The 20,625-nt window shown below is 44.2% G+C and overlaps 1 protein-coding gene across 2 annotated transcripts in view; it reads right to left on the bottom strand.

The window, feature by feature from the left end:
* PTPN14 (protein tyrosine phosphatase non-receptor type 14) overlaps nt 1-16,434 on the bottom strand; it is a 117,262-nt gene extending 100,828 nt beyond the window's left edge. The window contains exon 1 of one of the 2 annotated variants that reach the window (XM_035111317.3): nt 15,534-16,434. The gene's annotated coding sequence lies outside the window, so the exon portion shown is untranslated. The remainder of the gene's footprint in view (nt 1-15,533) is intronic. The other variant, XM_035111318.3, reaches the window with a different exon arrangement.
* Between the last annotated feature and the right edge of the window lie 4,191 nt (nt 16,435-20,625).

Below are 20,625 nucleotides of genomic sequence, written 5' to 3'. Positions count from 1 at the left end.
CTTGCCATTATGGAACATAAACATTTCTTCTGATAATGCCCCCCCCCCGGTTTCTTTTTCCCTGGCCCATCCAGTCTGCTAACAGCTTTGCTCTTTATGCCAGTAAAAAACATAATAATGCTTTAAACAAATTTGAGATGTACAATTAATATTTTGACACAAGAAAATGCTTTCGTGTTTGTTGACCGTGCAGAACTATGATTATTCTTAATAGTTTTACATGAATATTCTTCTCACATCGCACCCACATTTTCAAAGCAGCTTATCCATCCTTGTTCTCAGATGGCAGTTATGCATTAGTTTGCCTTTTGCATCAGAAATGAACCTCAGAGTTGTCACCAAGCTGATCATTATTCCGTTGTTGTAACTGACAAGGGGTGGAGGTTGGCTTCAGTCATTAATGTTGACCTCTGTTACTGTGAATAAGCAGGATTTCCCTGGCAGACTTGCAAATGGCAATTTTGGATTTTCAGGCTATGGTGTAATTGGCTGTCATGAGTTAACAACTAGCCATGTCACCTGGTGATCCTTGAAGGTTAAGACCTCTTGACAACTGCTATTAGCTCTGTGAAATTTGCCATTCAGTTGCTTTCACTTGGAAGTTTTGAAGGGCCATGGCCATACTATGGATGCAGAAGGTTCAATCCCTGGCATCTCCAGGTAGAACTCGGAGAGAACCTTGGAGAGTTGCTCCTAGCCAGTGTGGACAATGCTGAGCCAATGGTCTGTTCTGGTGTATGTTTAATGTGATGTGTCAGGTCACATGGTTGTGCTCAACAGAGCAAGAGATGCTACAAGACTGTTGAAGGTGTGGCTAACCAGAGGAAAGTGGGAACTCCAATTTAAAATCAAGATTTAAATGAATACATTGGGGAAAGAGGAAAAATCACACAGAAGACTAAAGTCGCCTGGTGTATCTGAAGAAGTGTGCATGCACACGAAAGCTCATACCAAAATAAAAAACTTAGTTGGTCTTTAAGGTGCTGCTGGAAGGATTTTTTTTTTGTTCTGGAAAATATTATTTATCAAACAGCAATGGCAGATGGGAAGAAGCTAAAAGGTAGAGAACTCAACAACAGTCATTATACAGGCATGAGAAACGGCCAAGTTTGTTTGGCTGTGTTAGACTAACACGGTCCTCTGGCTTTGCTTGGGCCTGTCCAGACCTTTAGTTTATAATAATAGTAATCACTTCAAATTCTGGGCAATTTCCCCCCCACCACAACTCTTGTCTCCATGAAAAGGGGAGTTCTATGATAAGACCTAATCTAAGAGACTTGAAGAATGTCAAGTATTTTCCTTGGTCAAAAACACACACAGACAAGCACACAGTTAAACTGATTGCAGCTGACCTTGCTTTTTTTGTGCTAGAAATAGGGTCATCACAGGTTAGAGCCCACAGCCCAATGGATAAGCCTAGGAATTCCGAAGAGGAGACAGAACTAAATGAAAACAAAATGCCTTTCATGTTTTTACAGATACCTGCATCCCCGCCCAAATTCTGAAGAATAAGCGTACAACAGCCACAAACTAAGGGCCAAGGTAAATCCCAAGCTATCTTTTCTTCTTGCAAGAAAAGATTAAACTTGGTATTCCAAAAAGAAGAAGCATAAGGAAACCCTTAAAAAGGAAAAGTCAAGATCAGGTCACACCTTATTTTCCCCCCAAATCTAAAGTGCTTCCTTAAAACATTACCACATGTAAAGCAAGGAGCAAGTATATTAGTTGAATAGCTTTGGGACTCTTATCTGTGAATCTCAGAGTACCGTCAGAAGGCATGCATGTACCAGGATCTTCTCAAAGCTGGTTCATCCAAATCTGATGCATCAGCACAGTTCTGCTGGTCCCCAGAGAGAACACAAGGGGTAGTATTCAACACTGCTGCAGTGTGAGCTGTCGGGAGACCCTCCAGATCAGAGGTGGGATGGCATGTGAGGACTGCAGAGGAGGAGGAGAGGAAGAGGAAGTCCTGTTGCTCAGGTGAAACTCAATGGACAACCATTGGGTCATGTGGACCCAATATCCACAATAGCTCCTCATTTGTTTTATTCTGCATATCTGCACTATATGCGTGCTATATTCATGTAAGGTAAAAGGTAAAGGACTCCTAGATGGTCAAGTGCAGTCAAAGCCAGCATTTGTCCACAGACAGCTTTGCGGGTCATGTGTCTAGCATGACTAAACTGCTTCTGCCTCAATGGAACACAGTGATGGAAACCAAAGCACACTGTTTACCTTCCCGCCGCAGCAGTACCTATTTATCTACTTGCACTGGCATGCTTTCAAACCTCTAGGTTGGCAGGAGCTGCCACAGAGCAGCAGGAGCTCACCCCGTCACGGGGATTCGAACCGCCGACCTTCTGATCAGCAAGTCCAAGAGGCTCAGTGGTTTAGACCACAGTGCCACCTGCGTCCCACACAGAGCAGTCCTCTCTGTAGGAAAGCCTTATGTTATTAGGGGAACCTCAGGAATGTCTTTGAAGCAGACTATAAAGAGTAGGCATATTCAAATAAAGGCCTTCAGGTACCCTAGTCCCAATCCATTTAGGGCTTTAATGGAAGTGATCAGATTACACATAATACAGTTTTTATACTGGAATCTGGAGATTAATTATATAGGATTTGGTCCCAAAGGAGTGACCTGTAAATTAATTTATGTCATGCTCCAATTCCAATTTGGGCAATTCATCCCTTTCCCAACAACTTCCCGTATCTTATCCCACAGGGTTAATGGAGGCCCACCAACCATCCAGAGAGGTTTTTCTGGAGTGCAGGAAGGAAGCAGCAGCAGGAAACTTTCCTTTTGTTAACTTAAATTAAGCCGTTTTAAAAATAAATTTTAAAAAGACCCTTTAGGTCTCAGGGGTCAGCAAACTTTTTCAGCAGGGGGCCAGTCCACTGCCCCTCAGACCTTGTGGGGGGCCGGACTATAGCTGCCAAGTTTTCGCTTTTCTCGCGAGGAAGCCTATTCAGCATAAGGGGAAATCCCTTTAAAAAAGGGATAACTTGGCAGCTATGGGCCGGACTATATTTTGGGGAAAAAATATGAATGAATTCCTATGCCCCACAATTAACCCAGAGGTGCATTTTAAATAAAAGGACACATTTTACTTATGTAAAAACATGCTGATTCCCGGACCGTCTGTGGGCCGGATTTAGAAGGTGATTGGGCCGCATCCAGCCCTCGGGCCTTAGTTTGGGGACCCTGCTTTAGGACTATAGCTTCCATATTACAAAAGGCAGGGAGGGGTGATCCACCCATTTTTGTTGTTGTTGTTGTTTAGTCGTTTAGTCGTGTCCGACTCTTCGTGACCCCATGGACCATAGCACGCCAGGCACTTCTGTCTTGCACTGCCTCCCGCAGTTTGGTCAAACTCATGTTTGTAGCTTCGAGAGCACTGTCCAACCATCTCGTCCTCTGTCGTCCCCTTCTCCCTGTGCCCTCCATCTTTCCCAACATCAAGGTCTTTTCCAGGGAGTCTTCTCTTCTCAGGAGGTGGCCAAAGTATTGGAGCCTCAGCTTCAGGATCTGTCCTTCCAGTGAGCACAGATCCGTACTGTACTGTAATTTAAGGCGTTCTCAAATGTATAGGAAAGAATTAAGCAAAGTTATGGTTCCTTCCCACATGACAATCATTTTTCCAATGATGGGTCAGATTCCAAAATTAGTCATAATTGTTTTGTGGATGGTCACTTGGCTGCCAAGCATTGCCATGGTGGGCAAAGGAGGAACAAGGAGCTACAGGAAGGCATGTTGCACGGTGAGTCAATGTAATTCTGTCTAGAAGCAAACCCTTTCAACTTCAAATTTGAGGGCTGCTATGCAAGTTGAAAGCCACAATCCTATGCATTCTTTATTTGGCAGAAAACCCAAGTTTCTTCCATGTCTGAACTGCTCTTAATTGTCAAGAGGTTTGGGCTTGGTGACTTGCTAGGCTCTGCTTTCCTGAGGCTTACATTCATTACTTTTGATCCTTTGAGGATGCTTATGAGTAGAGCTTAGCAAATTGTGGGCTACCTCTCTTCTTTCCATTGCTGCCCTGAACGTTTTGGAAAGATTGTGGGGTTAAAAAAAATGTAACAAATTTAAAAAATAGTAATCCCAGCAGCTCAAAACAAAATGCTTTTGTCCAACCATATTCATTCCCATTGCAACAGCCCGCGTGAGAATCCCAAGCCTGCTCCTATTTTAAATAAAACCAACAGAGCTCTACAAATAGCAAGCGGGGGAAAATAAAATAAAGGGGGAGGGCTTTGGGATCTTTCAAATGGGAACCTGTCAATGCTTAACTGATTTTGTAATGCAAAAAGAAATGTTGTTGTTTAGTCGTGTCCGACTCTTCGTGACCCCATAGACCATAGCACGCCAGGCACTCCTGTCTTCCACTGCCTCCCGCAGTTTGGTCAAACTCATGTTCGTAGCTTCGAGAACACTGTCCAACCATCTCGTCCTCTGTCGTCCCCTTCTCCTAGTGCCCTCCATCTTTCCCAACATCAAGGTCTTTTCCAATGATTCTTCTCATGAGGTGGCCAAAGTATTGAAGCCTCAGCTATGTAGGAAAACCTGACACATCTCTCCTCCAGCATTCATCACATTTTTATATCATTTGTGTTATTCTTTTATTATTTACTACTTACTCTAAAAAAAGAGAGAGGTCTCTTGCATTTCTCTTTATATCAGAGCTGCTCCAAGTGTTTTCACCATTTTCACTGCCAATCTCTTACAGAGACTATGCCTTCCCCTCTCTGGCCACGTTGACAAGAGGATCCATTACCAAAGAAGTTTTGTTTGTTTGCTTATACCAGTCAGTTCATTGCTTAGAGTGCAAATGGCCAGCCTGAGTGATTTCCAGGCATTTCCTGAGTTCTTTTCCTGAGCAGAAACTGCACAATTTAATGTAACAAGCCTAGCATGTGTCATGTAAGGAAATGCTCGTGGCTACTCAGCCTTGTAAACAGCCGCTTGCCTACTCATTTAAAGAGTTGATGTTCTTGCAGAAGGGCAACTACAGTGAAATTAATTGTGGAAATACTAAGGTCCTAGTTTTGGGGGGAAGGGGGGAAAGGGCAGGATTGTGGGCAGGTTGTTGAAGCCGAACACCCTATTTTACCCTCCCAAGACCCTGCAAGACCTTAAGGTGGCTCTGCTCCTTCGCTCAAGTGTACGGATGATGCACATTTAAAGAGTGCATTCTCACAAATTAACAGGCAGGGACTTGTAGTTTCTGCAGTTCTGTAATCATAGGCATTTTCTCAGTCTTTAGCAGCTGTTGCAGAAGATGCCTTGAGCTCTCAAGTTTCAAGCACCGAGACCCTGCAGGCCAAGCAGTTAGAGATTAATTCATTCCCCTGTTGACAGCAAGCCAGCAGAAGTAACAGCAATCATAATAAAGTCACTTTCTCCAGCCTTCCTCAATTACAAATCCTTTCACCAACGACCTCAATCTAAACCCGGGTATTTCAAGCCTGACAACACTTACAAAACTGGTGGCCTTAATCTGTGTGGCATGCAAATCTGCATCATAGAGATCAATTTGAATATTATATTCAGAGCACAGGGTTACACCTTCCCTATTGCACAATTCTGGAATTCTTCATTGAAGAACTCACCAAGCAAAAATCCCTGGGATCACCTCTACAAATTAAATACAACTTTAAATAAATTCAGGACAGGAGCAGAGGAAATGCGTTATCTAGGGCAGACCATTCCCGTTTGCGTTAAATATAAATTGCCCTACATAAAACGAAGGACTTCCAATGAGCACTAAGTTGCTTAGGGCAAGGATGCAAACTTTACCTATGGATCTCAAATGAGCTCTGTATACAGCCTAGAGAAATGAGAAGGTTACCCTGGATTCATGAAATCATGCTCTTTGGGGAAGGGCCACAGTTCCATGGTAGAACAACTGCTTTGGATGCAGAAGGTCCTAGGTTCAATCTCTGGCATCTCCAGATAGGCCTGGGAGAGAAATCATGGAGAACCATTGCTGAATGGACCTCCACTTTTTATGCACATCCTGATAAGGAGTAAAGGAAGAAAAAGCTGGGAACTCTATCTAACCATTACTTCTTAGCTGGAGATGTCAAAATGCAAGTGTAAATGTAAAATAACCATGTCCTCTGTCTTAGGCTAAAAAATGGCCAAGCCATAGAATCGTAGAGTTGGGCGGGACCATGAAAGTAATCTAGTCCAACCCCTTCACTGCAAGAATCTTTTTGCCCAACTTTGGGCTCCAACTCACGACCCTGAGATTGAGTCTTGTGCTCTATCAACTGTGCTATGAAAGAAACAAAAAGTCCTTATGTGCCAATAGCATTGTTGCATTCATACTGCTTACTTAATCTTGCTACTTCATTAACCCTAGATGCAAGTTTGTCACACTATAAGGATATTGTATTCTCATTGCTTGTCAACATCTGCTGTAACTCAAAAGGGGCTAGATGCCCCCTGTCCCCTTGTATTCGGAAAAGTACTAAAGAAAGTGTGTCTGCGTTGTAGCACAAATGACAGTATCAAATGGGCAGGAAACGGTGTTGCAATTCGAAATGGAAACTTACCCAGCTGCACTGTTTTAAACAAAATAAATAAGTTGCTCCAGGCTGCCCCGATACAGTTCCAGACACGTTCTACTCCAAAAGCCAAAGGACATTCTTGAGGAAGAAGAGCCAGAGTCCAGTGGCAGAACACATGCTATAAATGCAGAGTATTGAGTTCCAATCCCCAGCATCTCCAAGCAGAGCTGGGAAAGACTAATGAAACCCTGGAAAGGTGCTGAAGTCCATCTAGACAATAATGAGTCAGGTGGACCAACCATTTGATTCAGTAGTAGTGTTTAGATGTCATGCTAAACTATAGATTAGTGAAATGTGAATGAGCCGACATTTTCCCCAGGTTTGCGTACTCTGCCCCTCTGGCGCAGTCAGGAAAAGGAGTCTGGACGCTTTTCCTTCCACTTTCTATTAACCATGGTTTGCTGCATCATCCAGACCAACATACTATGGCTAACATAATGTTTAGTGAGCTTCAAACAAAGCTGACTTCAAATAATGGTTGTTGCAGCTGCCTTGATTAAACCGCCACAGTTGCCAATAAGGAACTATAAGGTACAGCTATGCGGTTTACCGAGTGAATAATAAAACATACCAGGAGGAAAAGGATGTGCGGTTTATGATTACAAAAGGTTCCATGATAGCAACATTAGTATTAATACTTTACAAGGTAGGCCCTTTGATGCTGGGCCATACTGAGACAAAAAAGATAAAAGTACCCTTTAAACAATTTGCTCTAATTTTAGTTGTTGTGCAAGGATATCTTTCTTCTGCCAGCCCAAAACCAGATCTCATTTAATTTCCAAGGTCTTAAAAGGAAGACAGCTAGTCAATCATTTTGAAAAATGTGAAAGCAGCACACAGACTGGTGCCTTCATTAAGAAATGAATCTGGGCCACACATTGTCTCTCAGGTGGTTCAGTGTGCAGAAAAGTTTGGCAAGAATTTTAAAAACGTAGCGGTTTGAGTAACACTACACCAAGAGACGACCCCAGTTAGTTTCACGGACTGCAGGAGGGACAACGAGCTCCCTAAAGTATGCAGGCCCAACCCAATTATGAGAAAAATGTGGCCTTCAAACTAGCGTCTGCCATGGGATCAACTTCATGGGCTCGGGTGTATTTCAAAGAAGAAAAACACAACTCTGTGGATCACATTTGTGCCACATTATACCAGCTACTCCTGAGTGATGTCAGCTTAGTGATGTAAGCCTATGTAAGCACTGTATTCGTGAGTGATTCATAGTCAGTGTTGGAAGTGGGAAGGAAAAATCACTTGTAGGTACTGTTTAGCTTAGTCTTTTAGACTCACCAGCTCATTTTTATTCTTACTGTTCAACTCCGACCTTCTAATGCAGGGGTAGGCAACCTAAGTCCCGTGGGCCAGATGCAGCCCAATCACCTTCTCAATCTGGTCCACGGACGGTCCAGGAATCAGAGTGTTTTTACATAAATAGAATGTGTCCTTTTATTTAAAATGCACCTCTGGGTTATTTGTGGGGCCTGCCTGGCGTTTTTACATGAGTAGAATGTATGCTTTTATTTAAAATGCATCTCTGGATTATTTGTGGGGCATAGGAATTCATTCATTCCCCCCCCCCAAAAAAAATAGTCCGGCCCACCACATGGTCTGAGGGACAGTGGACCGGCCCACGGCTGAAAAAGGTTGCTGACCCCTAGCTTAGCCAGACTGCACCAGAAAGTACTTACCAGCCAACATTCAGAGCCAAGTGTCCTTCACAATCCGATTAACCTTACAAAGCCACTGAATCGTATTACAACTTAGCACACTACACAAGTTAAATTGATTTAATCAACTCCAATCCAACACCAGAGCAAAAGCGTGACAAAACTGGCTTGGGTACACTCCAAACATACAGTGGCTTCCTGAAAACCATGGTCTGCAGAACAAAACCCAGCACTGTGGACATGCATTCCCTTTCCCTAACTCCATCCCTTCCAGAGCACCTTCTCATCTCCTCCCTCAGTCCAGAATTAGGGTAAAACCAGGCATAGGCAAACTCGGCCCTCCCGATGTTTTGGGACTACAATTCCCATCATCCCCTGACCACTGGTCCTGTTAGCTAGGGATCATGGGAGATGTAGTCCCAAAACATCTGGAGGCCCGAGTTTGCCTATGCCTGGGTTAAACCCATGCTTGCAGGTTCGCACATAATAGCAAGTTGAGATTAGGCTCACTCAGGCACCTTTTCACTCAAGCACATTGTGTTAAACCATAGTTTAGCATGATGTGCAAATGCAGACATGATGTTTGTGATAGGCCAGGGTTTCTCCCACCTGTCATTGGTGCTATTTATTGGTGCCACTGTTTCTCAAAAGCTGCCACACCCTGCTGCTGCTCCACCACTACCACCATTTTTAAAAATAAATTAAAAACCCCACAGTCCATTCCAATCCAAGCTGGTGATTATAAGAACCTTGCAACATCAAGAATTTGAGGGCCGAGTTTGTTTTCCTCTGTTGCTTCTGAGCAATGACTTTTTAGGTTCTGTATCTGAGGGCAGGCACTGTCCTGCATTATTTTATTGATTTGTAAACCACTCTAGAAGCTTTTCCAGCATGAACGCTTTGAACAACAACAACAACAACAAAAATCATGCCTCATCATGGGACTGTTTTGGATTTGTCTATGCCTCTATGCCTCTTAGTTATGCCCAGTTTAGACACTTGTGGCTTATGCAACACTGTATATGACCAGATCTGTTTCACAGGAGCCTGTCCCACATTTAAGCAACAACAGTAGAAGAAGCGCATAGCATCTGCTGCCAATTAATGGCCAGCTGAGAAGAGCATTGAAACACATCAACACCAGCTGCCTATTAATTGCTCCCATGAACAATGTTGCACCTAGGGTATCACTGCTACTATACACAATCAATGAAAAATGGCAGGAACAACAGTTTCCTCATTTTAGATTACTTTTTTTAAAAAATAAACCTCATCACAATCATTACTAAGGCTGTCCTCATTTTTCTGGCATGCTTTAATTCCGCAATCAGGCATTTACTGCAGAATCCAATACACGTTTAAACTTGGAAATAAGTCACACTGTGTTCAATGGTGCTTGCTTCCTGGTAAGTTTACAAAAGATTAAAGCCTTAGCACTGAAGCTCCCATAAGTCTACACAATCTTAAGGATCAGCTTCAATAATAAGATGTCCCGTTAATTAATTTATTAAATTTATATCCTGCCATTCCTCCCTAAGGAGCTCAGGGTTAGCAAACATAAAGTAATGAAACAATAAGGCTGCTTGGAGAAGTGAAACCGACCACCTGACTCCTTGATCCTTGCCCATCTTGGCTCATCAAAGCGGGTCGGGAAGTGCTGGGTGATGGTTAAAGAAGCAGTTTAATAACCATATTTGGACCCATCTTTAAAAACCATCTTTGGACCCAGCCAATATGGCCAACTATTGCCCAGTCTCAAATCTTCCATTCTTGGGCAAGGTGATTGAGCGGGTGGTCGCTGAACAACTCCAGGCATGCCTGGAGGATACGGACCATTTGGATCTCTTCCAATCGGGATTCAGGCCTCATCATGGGACTGAAACTGCCTTGGTTGTCCTGGTCGATGATCTCCGGCGGACCAGGGACCAAGGTGAAAGCTGTTCCCTAGTCCTGCTGGATCTCTCAGCGGCCTTTGATACCATCGACAATGACATCCTTCTGGACTGTCTAGAGTACCTGGGAGCTGGAAGCACTGTTATACAGTGATTCAGCTCTTTCCTCCTGGGCTCTGTGCAGAAAGTGGTGTTGGGGGAATGAGTGTTCAGACCCCTGGGCTCTCACTTGTGGGGTGCCTCAGGGCTCTGTCTTCTCCCCCATGCTTTTTAACATCTATATGAAGCTCCCGGGAGAGATCATCAAGGAGTTTGGGCTGGGCATTCACCAGTATGTGGATGAAACCCAGATCTACCTCTCCTTCAAATTTGAACCAGTGAAGGCAGTGAAGGTCCTGTGTGAGTGTCTGGAGGTGGTTGGATAATGGATGGCAGATTGATCCTGACAGGACAGAAGTACTGTTTGGGGGGGGGACGACAGGGTGCGGGCAAGTGTGGGGGACTCCCTGGTCCTGAACTGTGCCCTTGAACTGTGATGCCCTCCCTGGGGAACACCCTCCCTTCAGATGTCAAAGAAATAAACTGACTTTTAGAATTCATCTGAAGGCAGCCCTGTATTGGGAAGTTTTTCATGTTTGATGTTTTGGTATGTTCTGATATATGCTGTGAGCCACCCAGAGTGGCTGGGGAAACCCAGCCAGATGGGCAGGGTATAAATAAAAATAATAATTATTATTATTATTAGACAACAGTTTGCAATTCCAACACAGCTGCGGACTGGGAAAGATGTAAATTTAAAAGGCTTGTTGGTCCAAAAAGTAGGCACCAAAAGACAACAGAGGCTGCATCTGACTAATATTCAAGAGGAGGGAGTTCCAAAAGGTAGGTGCCACAAAAACCAAAGGTGCTATTTGGTGATTAGATTATATATCTGAGTTTCTATCACTGCCATCATCCCATGGGTATAAATTTATGTTTAACGACTGTTCTGAAACAGGAGACATGGGACATAATAGACAAGTCGGAAGAAAATCCTCTTTTATTGAAGCCATCCAGGTTGGCTGCCCCCATACTGCCTCCGGTGGGAACAAGTTCCACAGTTTAACTATATTTGCACTGCACAAAGAAGTATTTTCTTTTGTCTTCCAACATTCAGCTTCATTGTATGTCCATGAGTTTTAGTGCCTTGATATAGAGAAACTTCCCTCTATCCACTTTCTCCAAACCATACATAATTTGATAAAAACTTAGATTATGTCGCCTCTCACTCACCTTTTCGCTGAAAAGTCCCAAACACTGCAAGCTTTCTTCATAGGGAAGATATCCCATCCCCTTGATTGTTCTGGCTGCCCCTTTTCTGAACCTTCTCCAACTCTGTAATATCCTCATGGATGTGAGACAATGGAACTGTACAGTCTTCCAAATGCAGTCACATATTTGCAACTGTGTGGGGAGCCTTGGATTGGGCAGAAGTGTCCTACCACCCAGCCCTGTCCTTCTCCATTAGCTGCCCCTCCCAGTTAGGTGTTCTCTGCAAATTTGAATTTGATGGAAAATTGTGGGAAGAGGGGGTAAATGTAAAAAGAGCCGATATGGAGTGAGCAGTGTGTGCAAAGTAACTGAAGAATGAGTCAAAGCTGATATGGGTGGGGAAATTGTTGGCTTACTCCCCAGCTGTTGTTGGACTACAACTCCCATCATGGAATCTTAACAGTTGGAAGGAACCCAAAGGTCATCTAGTCCAACCCACTGCTATGCAGAAATCTCAGCTAAAGCATCCATGACAGATGGCCATCCAACCTCTGCTTAAAAACTGCCAAGGGAGGAGAGTCCACAACCTCTTGTGGGAGTCTGTTGTTGGACCACAACTCCCATCATCCCTGACCACTGATCCTGCTAGCTAGGGATGATGGGAGTTGTAGTCCAACAACAGCTGGGGACCCAAGTTTGAGAAACAGTGTTCTAAATGTTATCTAAACACAGAGATAAGCATATGCAGGTGTTATGCACATTTGTGCCTATGGGCCCATTCCCCCAATCCTTTAAGAGCCAAGCAACTGCTACCCACTGAGTTCAATGGGATTTACTTTTGCATATGTGAGCATCAGATTATTGCCTAATATTTATTGAATCCTGTTGATAGGCCTACTTAAAGCCTAATCAAGTATTGCAACTTAATTGGATTGTGAACTCCACTGCCCTCTCTTCTAACACCACTAATTAGCATCCTCATTCAAGTGCTCACTACACAGTGATATCTTGAGATGTTTTGGTCAGGCACTGTATGCTCAATCATGCTCCTCTTGGTATGAAAAGAGCTTCCTCTGCTAGCCACAACACAGAAGCACGTGGGTTTTCAAGCCTCTTCAGAAAATATTTAATTATGTCCATAAAACATGCCTAACCCTGGCCATTTGTTTGTAAGGCCACCAAACCATGACTTTTCATTTGACCCAAAATTATATTAACGTTACTATCATCATCAACAAAATACTTTTATGCGTCTTGCAAAGTAAATATAGCAATCCATGCCGTCAGAGTTCAAAAAGATTCACAAATTAGACAGCAATCCTAACTCCACTTGCCAGGGAGTAAGCCCCAATGAATAGAACTTACCTCTGAGTAGCATTGCACTATTAAGACTCCCAAAATACACTCATGGATTAACTGACTTAAATTCAACAGTTTTGCTTGCTTTAAGATGGTTTAGCATTCACTCAGAAGTAAGTCGACCTGAGATCAGTGAGACAAATTTGACTAATTAATCATTATGACAAGTATGTGTCTGAGTACCGGTTGCTGAGAAGCACAAGTGAGAGAGTGCATTTGCACTTGTGCCACGTTTGTGAGTTTTCCATACGTGTCTGGCTAACAGAAGAACATAAGAAGGGCCTTCTGGATCAGGCCAGTGGCTCATCCTGTCCACCATCCTGTTATCACAGTGGCCAACCAGATGCTTGTGAAAAGCCTGCAAGGAGGGTATTAGCGCAAAAGCACTTTTCCAAAGTATGACTCCCAGCAGCTGGTACAGTCTTCCAAAGCTACTACTCTATTCCGAGCTTAAAAATGGAAAGCGTAATGCTGGTGGTCAACAAAAGAGGTTTAAAGACTGTCTCAAGGCAAATCTAAAAAAAATGTAGTATAAGCACTGACAACTGGGAAACCCTGGCCTGCGAGCGCTCCAGTTGGAGAACAGCCTTTACCAAAGGTGTCATGGGCTTTGAAGAAACTCGATCTCAGGACGCAAGGGAGAAACGTGCTAAGAGGAAGGCACGCTTGGCAAATCCACACCGTGATCAACTCCCGCCCGGAAACCAATGTCCCCACTGTGGAAGGACGTGTGGATCCAGACTTGGCCTCCACAGTCACTTATGGACCCATTGTTAAAACCATGTTTATGGAAGACAATCTTACTCGGATACGAGTGATCGCCAAAGAAGAAGAAGATCAGGGTCATACAGTACTGCTTCTGACAGTGGAGGTAGAATATAGTCATCAGTTTTAGCAGCCTTGGCTGGCCACTGTTGGAAGAGAATGCTGCACTAGATGGGCCTTTGGTCTCATATGGCACAGCTCTTTTTACGTTCTTAAAGCACACTGGAAAACAACACTATAAATGGGAACTGGGAGAAGAAGCTTACAAAAGGCACCCAGGCCCTCACCCACCATGCCCAAAAGCCAGATCCAAAAATCAGTAATGATGGACAATATGTTGCTGGAGACCCCAAAGTTTCGTGATCTGCTTCGGGTAAGTCACCACCCCCTTGCCCAAGTTACCTCACCATGCAGCTTGCCTGGTTCACACATCCCTGGCTATCATAGGATGACTACAATATCAAGTGACGCCTGTATGTATGAGCCATCACTATCATGTTGGCCCAGACACACTGCTTTTCACTTAAACCAGTTCACACATTCCGCAGCCAGGCATCTCTTGCACAATAATCAGTCTCAGCAATCCAGTGATCCGCATTTATGTGCAAACCAAAGAAGTCCAGATCTAGACATCCTTTCCAAGGCTACTGCTAAGCACGGCCTGAATACAGTAGATCCACCTCTCCTATCCACTGGGAAATCCAGATGGTGGAGACCACATTATATACATTAACAACGCAAGTTGTGGACAAAACATTCCAGCATGCAAATATATGAAACCTACAGAACTGCCAGCATCAAGCAACTGCCAGCATCAGCATCAAGCTCCCTCCATGCCCTACTTGTACAAGTTTCCCTGATGCATCTGGGTGGCCACAATTGAACTAGGTGGACTCTAGGTTTGATCCACCATGGCTTTCCTTGCATTCCTAATGGCTAGTGAGCATCTAAGCAGGCCAGCTTAGAGCTTGTAAAAGTCCACACATGACTAGGATCTACAGTACAAGAAACCACTTGTGTGTGCTTTATTTCTAAAGTAAATATTACAAATATAAAACAGGTCTTCCCTATTACATAAACTTTTCAGCATGCACATTTCACAAGAATAAAGACATCACAAGGGGGAATATTTAAAGCAAGACATTCCGTATCTGACACCTTCCCTTCATTATCCGCACCTTTCATTATGCACATTCCAGGAGACTACAAAGAAAGAAGACTTGTAATCAAAAGGGCCCTTTTGCCCACAGAGTTCAAAACTAGCAAACCATTTACAATGTTTAAGTGCACACACACACAGATAGAGAGACCTTATTCTGTGTAGAGTATATACTGGACTGCCAGTGACTCATCCCTTAAAAGATAGCTTTTGGAAACTTTTTTTTTAGGTTAATAGATTTTGTCAGGCAAGGCACACAAGCAGACGCCACCACATTCCTTTGCTTCTTGACACCGCAGTTTGCCAGCGCTGGATGACCAGTATAGACTTGACTAACAAAGAGCAAGAAGGTAAATTCACCCAGCAGAGAGTGGGAGGGGAGCTGGCTGAAAGTTGAGCAAAAGATCCACGGAGCAGAGAAGTTCGTTCATCTGTTTACCGGCTTTAAAACAAACAATAGAAAGGAGCGCAGGAGCGCGATCCCAAACCTGCTTACCTGGCAGCAAGCTCCACTGAACCTAATGAGACTTACTTTCGAGTAGGCATGCACAGGATCACACTGTAGGTTACAAGAGTAGTGTTTTGTCTAAAAGGCCCTTTGAGTTTCAGGGCTCCCTCTGAATGCAAAGTCTGCACATTAGCCAACCCTATTTAAAATCGGGCGGAGTGGAGGGGGGAGAGTAAAAGAAGTAGAAGCTTGTCTCAGAAACTGCATGCCAACTGGTCCCACATTTTATAGGCAGACTTTTTTTTCCTAACGCAAAACACACAGCATCGTCTTATCACAAGATTCCAGCTTCCTGTTTAATGCTATAAACTGCGTCCAAACTCTTCAAATTCGCCACCCCCCACTCCGATCCCTGCACTTACCTGTTTCTTGGGTCACCCAAAAGCAGCTTCTTCTCCCCAACGCGCCTCGTCCGCTGGGATCCCTTCCTTTCTCCGCCCCCAAGAGAAAATGTAAAGCTTTCATGCAAAGCACACACGCACGCACCACACAAAACTCCGTGAGGAAGATCCAGCGATGGATGCGCAAAGTTTCCTTCTTCACCAAAAAATAAAAAATATCCAAGCAGCAAGAGGAAGAAAGTTTTACGTCGATCGCTGCAATAATACTACTAATAATAACTGGAGGCGCGGGGGGGGGCGGTGCTGTGAGAAAACGGAGAATCTGGATGGTGGCGAAGTTTTGTTGGGAAGTAGAGAGAGAAAGAGAAGGAAAACCGACTCCGCCTTCTCCTCCCCCTTCCCTAAGAAACACACTCGTGCGTCCCACCGGCGCTGGGGAAAGTTTGGAGAAGTTTGAGAGAGGAGGCATAAAATTCGGGAAGGAGGGCAGGACGGGCGCTGGGACGGGGGCGGTTAGGGAGCCAGGAGGGTGGGGAAAGGACGTGAGGGAGGGGATTGGAGTCTGGATTATAAAGCGAGGAGGAGTCGGAGTGGCGGCCGGGAAGCGCGCGCGCGCACGGCGCTCTTTCTCTGGCGTGTAATGCGGAGCTGCTTGGAGGAGCAGCCGCCGACCTCGGAGTCACGGCCCAGGAATGCCAAGAATGCGGAGCGGCCGCTGCCACGGCAGGGCAGGAGACGTCGTCGAGGACTTGGCCTTCTTTCTTTCTTTCTTTCTTTCTTTCTTTCTTTCTTTCTTTCTTTCTTTCTTTCTTTCTTTCTTTCTTTCTTTCTTTCTTTCTTTCTTTCTTTCTTTCTTTCTCACCTCTTTTCCCTCCCCCCCCTTTTTTTACACAGCTCACACTACATATATATATATAGCAAATGAATGGAAGAGAGAAGTGTGGAAAGGGGAAATTTTTAAAAAACTGGGCTGCTCGTCCGGCCCAAGCCAAGGATGATGCCTTCCAAGTGCGACTCACTCCCTAGGAGGGCAGAGCAGATGCCAAGGGAGGGAGGAGAAGGGAGGCATCGAGGTGGATCTCAACGCGGGTGGGGATTGCTCTGCAGGAAGGCGCGCGGCAACCGCTTCGTTTCGCCCATGGCGGGCGCAGTGGGGGAGCGGAGAGCAAAGACCCGATCGCTGCGAAAAAGCCTGCGGCGGAGGGTGGTGGGGGGCACAAGCTACGGATCTGCAAGGGTCCTGCCGCAAAGCAAAAGAACCGGGGAAGTCGCGCTGTGTGTTTTGTGTGTCGCAGACATGGGGAGGGAGGCGCTTCCCTGACTCTTAAGGAAGTTGGGCTTGGAGAGGAGACGGCCCGGGGGGGGGGGGAGAAGCCGAAAGGGAAGGTGACGGCTTTTCCCCTCCGCGGGTAGGAGCGAAGTTTGAGAGGGGTGGCGGGACTTGGAAAGAGTTCCTTTAAAAACCGCCTTACAGCCCTGGGTGTCGTTGCAGGTAAAGGCCTTCACAGTTCTGTCCTTAGCCTGCTTTTTTAAAAAGTGATAGCTTCCAACTCCGGGGAAGGAACTTAAGGCTCCATCTGCACGACGCATTTAAAGCAGGATCTGTCGTGGCTTTCCTGAGAACGGTGTTTTATTAAGGGTGCTGGGAGGTGCTAGGAGACCCCATTTCCCCCACAGAGCTGCGGAGGTGGATCCTTCATTCCAAAAAAACCACGGGGATATTGCCACATACCCACAAACTTTTTAAAGAAGATAATAGGATACACTTGAAACGTCATTATATCACGTGCCACTCCGGCCTTTACATATTGTCACGGCCTGCTCTGCTTCCTGTATACCACGCGGTGGACAATCAACCCACAGGCCTGATCCTACCCTAGTGGTCTGCTAGCCAGCCTGATCCAATTGGGTGGCAGCCACCATTGGTTTAAAAAAGGTCTGCCATTTGGACTCTTAATTTCTTCTACTTTAGACAGCCTCAAAAGCTTTTCAGTTGCTTGTCCTTCAGAGGGTTGCAGAGGAAGTTGCCTGTTCATTGTTTCCTCGTGAAAATCAATTTTTTTTAAAAAAAAATGTTTTGTTTTGGGGCGCAAAATGCTAGCAGGGATGGAATATTTTTTTCATCATCATATTGGATTTTCAACCTCTCTGCCCAGGCCAGTGCCACAATAGGGATTTGAATTGCCCGTCCCACATTGATAGTGATATGTTTATTTGCTTTACGTGAGCCTGCCCTCAATTCACTTCAAAGTCAAACACAATGGTATTTGTTGCTAGAGAGAAAAACCAAAATATACCCCTGCCTGGCTGTGCATGGTGCTTTAGTGTAGAGTTCACACATTGATATGCACTTAAATACATTTCTGTGTGTGCTGTGGACAAAATGCATTGTACACAGAGAGTTAACTTCTAGAAATTCTGGGGAAGGAGGTGAACCCTGAATATTGTTTCTGGTCACAGCTTTCAGATGCAATTGTAGGCATATTCACTTGGAAGAAAGCCCTGTTGGAAGTATCGCTACCAAGGGAATATGCTTAGAACAAGAAGTTAGAATCAATAATAGTACTTTATAGAAGAGTTTGGATTTGATACTGTATCCCACTTTATCACTACCAAAGGAGTCTCAAAGCGGCTAACATTCTCCTTTCCCTTCCTCCCCCTCAACAAACACTCTGTGAGGTGAGTGGGGCTGAGAGACTTCAGAGAAGTGTGACTAGCCCAAGGTCACCCAGCAGCTGCATGTGGAGGAGAGGAGACGCGAACCCGGTTCCCCAGATTACAAGTCTACTGCGCTTAATCACTACACCACAATGGCTCTCCTACACCACACTGGCTTTAATATAGTTACATTAAAGCTATGATGCAGGGATGAGGAGCCACTGGCCCTCCAGATGTTCGGCCACAACTCTGAAACGGTGATGTGGAATGCCTTGGTATTGTGAGAAGTTTGAGGTGTACATACAACAATGGCGCCTCATACCCAGACCATTCTTTTGGAGGGGGTCTGGGACCCTTTAGTTAGCCAGCTGCATCTCTTATTGTGCGTTTGGACACCACCTGATAAGGTGGCTAATTTCATGTCTATCACTTAGTCATGGGCAGCAGGGCTTCAAGATCGGCCACCAGTTAAAGGAACGCTGTCACTTAGTCCCAGAGAATGTTTAAGTTTGCAAAAAATGAATAAAAGGGACTTGGAAACTCCATGAATCTTAGCATAGATCAAGACTATGGAAGATTGCTATTTCAACAACCTGCCCATTGTTGTTTCGAGGGCTTCCTGGTGACTTGAGGGATGTAAATTATTAGTTTTTTGCTTTTTGCCTTTGTTCCTTGTTTTCACATCCTACCTGTAAATAAAATATCATCAAGGAACAAAACTGGCAAGCTTGTTGCCTTGTCCAAATCCAAAAGTAATATCTGTTCTTGGCGGAACAAACAAACCCCCATTGACCCCTGGCTGGAACAAATACCGGTAGGAACTGGATTCCAACAATTACTAGAGGGCCACAGGTTCACCACCCCTGCCATAATTCATGAAAGGTAGTAGTAAATTCACCTTTCCAGATGTTGCAGCAACCATGTTCTTAGAAAACTCACCCCATACAGTGTATGGTGAGTAAATGAGAGCCACCATCGAGAAAAATTCACAACAGTACTTTACTTTATTTTTTAAAAATAATTTTTATTAATTTTCTTTTCTCAAAACAAATATCCAATATCATTGTTAAACATACATTTTCCAATTTTCCCCCTCCCTGTTGACTTCCCTCAACTGCCATTTCTGGTTTATTGCATCAGATGATACATTCTGCTGTTTATATACAATATTATGTTATCACATTATTATACTTCTTGTTCTCTGTAAATAAAATTGTAAATGTTTATTTAAATCCTGCCAGTGAGACCATTTCTTTCTGTTGTTTCTGCAAATATATTGTAAAGAGTTCCCATTCTTTTTCAAAGTCACTACAGTATTGTCCTTTTCACGCAGTTTGTCCGTTATCCTTGCTAACTCTGCGTAGTTTATCAACTTTTCTTGCCATTGTGCTCTTGATGGTACTTCTTCCAACTGTACTTTAAAAAATACAAAAGTTAAAATACCAATATAAGATTAAAATTACCTCAACTTTCTAAGCATCTGGGTAGGCCACATGTGATAAAACATTTGGCTGTTAACTTATGCCCCCTATGGTCACATCCACACTGTACATTTAAAGCACTTGTATACCACTTTCACGGTCATGGATTCCCCCAAAGAATCTTGGGAGCTGTAGTTTGTTAAGGGTGCTAGTATTTGTAGCTCTGTGAGGGTGCTACAGTGTATGGTGTAGATACATGTTACTTACCTTGCAAAACAAATAAATGAATACTGTTAAATAAATAAATGAATAAATAAACAAATAAATGAATACTCTGCTGCTCCAGAGAAGCGGACACGGAGCAATGGATTCAAACTACAATAAAGAAGATTCCACCTAAACATTAGGAAGAACTTCCTGACAGTAAGAGCTGTTTGGCAGTGGAATTTGCTACCAAGGAGTGTGGTGGAGTCTCCTTCTTTGGAGGTCTTTAAGCAGAGGCTTGACAGGCATATGTCAAGAATGCTTTGGTGGTGTTTCCTGCTCGGCAGGGGGTTGGACTGGATGGCCCTTGTGGTCTCTTCCAACTCTATTCTAAAAGCTACTGCAGCTCTGCAGTAATTGTTAGTTGCATACCTGGAATGTACTGTGCTTTGAAATCTAGTATGGCCACATGCTGTACCCATTGCAGAGAATCACTGGAAGGAAGTGTAATAAAGCCACTGCCATGTAAGGACCTTTGTGTTTAAATGGGCCTGTAATGTCTCCATGGCATTAAATTCTGGATGACCTTCAGTATACATATTGAAATCTCTCCATACAGATGGGAACTTTTGAAAAAGGTTCCAAGGTAATATTAAGCAGGTTATACTGTTTGTTGTGCTGCATAGCACGATGCCCTGGGAAGCTTTGCATGTCACACCCTGAGTTGGTAAAAGGAAGGAAGGAAAAGAAGAAACATTCCAGATTTGGGCTGGAACTCCTGCAAGGAACTCAGATAAGAAGATAAGACCTGGATGAGCAGGTCTAAGTGT

The sequence above is a fragment of the Zootoca vivipara genome, chromosome 3 (genome assembly GCF_965207765.1).
Source record: "Zootoca vivipara chromosome 3, rZooViv2.hap1.1, whole genome shotgun sequence".
Classification (NCBI taxonomy): Eukaryota; Metazoa; Chordata; class Lepidosauria; order Squamata; family Lacertidae; genus Zootoca; species Zootoca vivipara.
The sequence above is the reverse complement of the archived record's forward strand: the minus strand, read 5'-3'. Positions and strand labels throughout refer to the sequence as shown.